This window comes from Silene latifolia, chromosome 3 (genome assembly GCF_048544455.1).
Source record: "Silene latifolia isolate original U9 population chromosome 3, ASM4854445v1, whole genome shotgun sequence".
Lineage (NCBI taxonomy): Eukaryota > Viridiplantae > Streptophyta > Magnoliopsida > Caryophyllales > Caryophyllaceae > Silene > Silene latifolia.
The window spans coordinates 134,103,119-134,109,118 of NC_133528.1; positions in this window are offsets into that span (position 1 = coordinate 134,103,119).

A 6,000-nucleotide genomic window follows, 5' to 3' on the forward strand; every position below is an offset into this window, starting at 1 on the left:
CTACATAGTTAGATAAAGTAATTGCCTTGCATGAAAATGAAATAACCAAAGAACAACAAGTAGACAAGACAAGCAATAATATTCATTCAAATTAATTACTCCGTAATAGATAATAAATTAACTTAACGCTAATTTCCATCATAGACCCATAATCATTTAACAACTTTCTATTTCTATAACAATTGATAGTTCTAATATAATACGGAGTATTAAACTAAAAACAATAACTAATTCGACAAAGAAAATTAATAAATGACAGAGAGTAAAGTAGTGATCATGTTTGCTTTTTTGGGATCGTAATTTCGACGGTCGCTCGTTGTTTCTTGAAAGTCCAGTAAATATGTTGTCTCTCAAAGTCAGCATCGAAAGGTAAAGAACCTTTGATTCTATCAATCCGCCAAAATGAATTGCAAAAGCCTCCGGGCTTCTTTTGATACACCCATATTTCAATTTGATTGGTACTGAATACCTCTACTTTCTTGATGCGATATGAACGGTATTTAAATAGATACAAATATTTATCACCTAAATCGGCTGCCATTCTTACAATAAAATATTTCCCCTGTATAGGTCATTTGTTATCTATTGTATTTAGCACAAAGACCAAAGAAAATGCAAGTGGATGTCTAACAAAATAATATAAAATTAGTATTTCATCCACTTGCACACTACCTTTACCCATAAAACTTACCAAAAATAGAAATAGATAACAATTCGAAAATAGATAACGAATGACCGAGAAGGAAAGAATAGAAAAACATAATATTTATTTTGGTATATGTCAAATTTGGATGGTTTTTCTATGTATTTACAGTCTCTAATATCTATATCTATATCTATTCTATATCTATATCTATCAATATATATACTTAAAAGAGGAACTTTTGAAGCAATTTCATTGGCTATTATTTTTGCTCCTAATAATTAATTAAACATTGAGTTAAAAAATATAATAATGAGTTAAAAATAGGATATAATTGAATCATAACTGATAATTAATATTAAAATAGTAAAATATTGAAGTTAAACAGCTATTTAATCCATTAGCCAGTTATTTTTAATTGGAAATTAAGAAAGAGTTTTACAAGAGGTGAAATAGAGAGAGTTTTAAAAGAGGTAAAACAAAGAGTTCAGTTCACATACTTTCTCCTCCATATTAATAGACCAATAAACATCGTGCCTTTGATTCAAGGAATCTGTAGACTCTTATATTCAGTAATAGTTACTAATTGTTTACATAATATTATTTTACCATAAACTTTTTCTTATATCACAATGAACTTTGTAGCATTAAGATTTATTATGACTTTGTTTACTATCATTACCGGTACTTTTGGCCACCTTTATGTGATATAATACTAATGATAGCATCTTTCATTGTTTCAGGATTTGATTTCAACCTCATTAAAGAACCATCTCAACGTAGAAACGGGCTAAACATCTTCGTTTCGTATATCGTCGTGAAGCGCTTCAATCGGACAGAAAATTATTTTGACTAAACTTAGAACTATGGAAATCAGAATATGGACTAAGGTAATACACATATTAAGGCAGTAATTTTTTTATCAGTAAACTTTTGGGTGTACATATGTAATCAGTAAACTTTTGGGTATTTGAGGTTTGACATGTGTTGACATGTAAAAGCACGTCCATTTAGTGAGGTTTTCTGAAAACTATAGCGCAGATGTCCGTTCCGGGTTTGGACAATAAATATATCCGTCTTAAATATAAATTACTCCATTCGTCTTACTCCATTTGATCCATCTGATGACGAGCTCATTACGGAGTATTTGCAACCAAAGATCGATGGGGATAAGGAGTTGCCATTAAATTTGATGCATGATGTTAATATCTACGAGCACAACCCTGACTACCTTGCTGGTATGTACTAAAACACTTTATTTACGATTTTTGGATATTCGTCAAATTTTGTTTAGAGGTAAGTCGGGTTGCGAGTCGATTGTGATTTTAACATACTTGAGGGTTTACAAAAGTACATATTTTTATGTATAAGGTTGTCTCATATTATTAAGTTATTATGTAAGTTCATATGCTATTAGTTATTTGTTATTAATATTGGAAGTTAAATCTCTACAAAAATAGGTTTGTTTTGAGATCGAGGAAGCATCATTCACTTCGATCTTTGTTACCATGCGCCCATGAGTGATATATGTTAATGTCAGAATATGTATAATTCTTTTAATATTTGCATCTAAAATCTATTAAATACATACATTCAAAGGCTGCATGCTTTTTTATCAGGATTCTTTTTTGCTCTTTCGTTTGTATATTCAAGGTTAATCACAATAGGCTATACATACTTCTAGAGGCAGTTTGGATTGCTGGACAAGAAACTCAAATTGAAAAGCCATGTGTGTTTATTTAGCGTGTACAAATAGGCCATGAGAGTTTGGATTGCTCGAATTATTTGTTGGCGGTAGCTGTATCATTGTCAAAGAGATTGACGATCTAATTCATCAAAATTAGCTCTCACAACCAATTAGTAATCTACTAATGCAGGATCGGTACACAATGCTCAAGGTTCGAGACCATCTGAAATTAAAGTCGTCGTTGAAGCTAACAGCTACATCTTAGGATTAAAGTTGAATATTTGGGCGCGAACAAACAACTTGATGCATCCAGTTTTACAAGTTTTTGTAGTAAGCACCAGTTAGTTTTCAAAGCTGTACGGGAAGATTGGGACAACCGAGGGGTAACGATTCCGTCTATAGAGATATGGGTTGGATTGTGTTATAGGAATTTTGATCATATACTTCATTTGTCTCGATTATTTGTTTACCTTTAGTTAAAATCCTCTTAAGAAGAAGTAAGCAAATAATTTGGAGAGAGGCACAATGGACACAGCCATCCTTTATTTTCGCGACCGCCCATAAACTGACATGTCTTAAATAAGTGTTAACAGGAAAATATTACCATGAATCTAAAGATATGACCCTAACATATTATATTACATTGTTGGTATTGTATTGTGTGTAACAATAGACTCGGGTCCCAAATATATGTTTATAGGAGCTCAGAAATTCAAGGATACTACAATCTTTTAAGTAATTAGCTACGTACTCATGTTTTGAAAGTGTGTTGGATTCTGCTTATAATTTGAGTCCCTTAAGTATTGGTATGGTCAATTTTATTATTAGTCAAAGATTAAAGCCTTGTCAGATCCTTCCGTAAGGCAATTTTGTTATTCATAGAAGTGTTATATCTACCCAATTACCTAAAAATTATCAAACTTGATTCGTATTGCTATATAAAAATAATACGGAGTAGCACCTTAGTCATACCTCATTGTGATATTTTCATCATTTTTTTTCCTTCTTTAATTTCATTGTAGTTATTACTTAATAGGAGTTGTGTGCTTTGTCCCATAATATTTATTTTTATTTAACTTAGATTAGAACACCGCTTATAAAGAATAAAAAAGAAAACAAATGAATAAGACAAAGGGAGTAATCATTGTAAATCTCCACCTTCTTTGCTAATATTTGGATTCTTACTTTTTGTTGTTAAAATTTCAATTATTACAAGGAAAAAAAAGCATAGCAATGTCAAAAGCCGGAATATTTCAAATACATTAATAATAAGTCAATAATATGATAATATTATCCGCTTATTATAAAACTATGATGGTACCATAAAGTATAAATTTAATTAAGAGACAATGCTAAATAAAAGGAAGAGTTAAGAAAATGTTTTTAAAAGCTTTGGTGATATTTGTACACATGTGACATAACCCAGCCTTTACTCGGCAACGTTTATAGACACTCCAAATTTTCGAGCGAAATTACTACTGTAAGAATCTGATCAACAATATAATAGGTTATAATTTTGAACGTAAGAGAATTCTAGCTTCGCAACTAAATATTTATTTGAGTAGGATACCAGGTATATATTCGTTATAATTAAAATGCTTTTAAAGCAACAATCTCGATCAAGATAAATATTCAGGAATTATTTTTTGATATTACCCGGCCGTTGCCGGGCATGAAATCTAGTATCTATATATAATAGAAGAACGACTAATCATTAAACTGAAGACTCGTTCTCGCATAAAAAGTTTTCCCACTTATCTAACCCTAAGTCTAAAATATGATAATTATAGCGGTCACCTACTCTTCTCCTCTCATTCTCTTTTTATTTTATTTATTTACCTTTTTGCCTCTTCATTTTACCTTCCGTCTTTCCCCCCATAATATGCTCCTTTACTTTTTTTTTACTTTCCTGGATTTTCATCAAATCACTATGCAAAACAAATCTTGAAATATGATCCAAGTAAAGATTAGCATAGATAGGCACTAATCCAAGTGAAGGTTATCTCACTCTTCTTTGTATTGTTTTATTTTTGTGTTTTTTTTGTAAATAACCCCCTTTTATGTACGGTTTTTTACAAATAACCCCCTTTTATATTTTTATGAATTACCACCTTAAATATCACTTAACTCTAAAAGTTACCACCAAATGTTCATTACGCTAACGGTTTTTATAAATCCCGAGCTATATACAATATTACGACTTAAACTTATGTACTATGCCTAAACTAGCCTTCCCAACTAATTACACTCATTCATTCACTCAACACAATTGATCGACAAATCCCCAAATTAGAACTTAACCCTAAATTGGCTCTCATCTACCCAGCATATGCGAAGAACAATAAACCCCCAAAATCAATTTCCAAATCAACCCATTAGACCCTAATTTCGCAACTTTTATAGGGATGTGTTCTATATTACTTAGTAGTTTTCAATTAAATAAGCAATTAATCTTAGCTCTTATTTTGTATTCATACTTGATAGTCGATATGTTGATGTATCAATAGTTTGTTTTGAAATTTGATTGTCTAAAACTCTGTGTTAAATGAGAAAATAAAATATGCTAAAAAATTGGATGCTACTAGCCTACTATACTTATTAAGCAAATTCAATTTACAGTCAATACTAAAATTGAAGCTTGAGTCGAGTTGTTAGGGGTCGTTTGGTTCAAAGTATCAGAATGGATTGGAATGGATTGTAATACCATAGAGGTATGGAGTTGGAACCCCCATACTTGCTCAAGAGTGTTTGGTTCGATCTCGGAATGGATTGAGTATTGTGGACGCGGGCCCACGGGGGCGCTTGGGAAAACAAGCGTTTGCATTTGTGGAGTCGCCACCAATTTATTGTGGAAAATTGGAAACCGTTCGAATACTTCGCGTCATGTCAAGACACAAAGTAATGACATGAACACCAAGAACTCGTTACCCTTAGCATTCTATGTCTAGAATGACTCTCGCGGATGCCAATGAACACGGATGTTCACAGAGATCTGGAGTAAGGGGTGAGGGTACGTATTAGGAAGCTCTTTTGATCGAACACCTAATTCCGCCCGCCTCGATAGCGGCCTCTACTATGATTAGGGAAATTGTCTATACTCGATATATTTGTCGATTATATGCATGTAATGCAACATCCAATACATTAATCCTAACATGTGAGAATTAACTAAGTCGGTAAACACGTAATTTATCATACGATTGGGTCAAAGTTGGGATTTAAGTTCAATTACATGTGAAGGCATACAAGCAATAATAAAAGAATACAATAAATGCAATAAAGAAAATTACAATAATTACATTGAAATTAAATGATTTATGTCGACAATATATTTAAAACGGATACTTTGAGAAAAGAATAAACAAATGAATTAACGAACAGGAATTAGGGTGATAATACGATTAATAGTTAATTAATACGTAATTAATAAACTAGGTCAAAGCAACACGGGAGTTCAGGGACAGAAATCAACCAGGAACAGGCGCATCAGAGCTGCGTCCTTTGGAAGAGGCGCAACAGTCGCTGCGTCTGTTCCTTGGCTCAGTTCTGGCTGTGAAGCCGGAATTGCAAGTCGTTAATACTCGTTGGTGAATTTAATGATCGATTATATTATTTGACTCGGGTGAAAGTGATTAGCAGGTTATTTACATATGAATGAGGGTCATAAAAG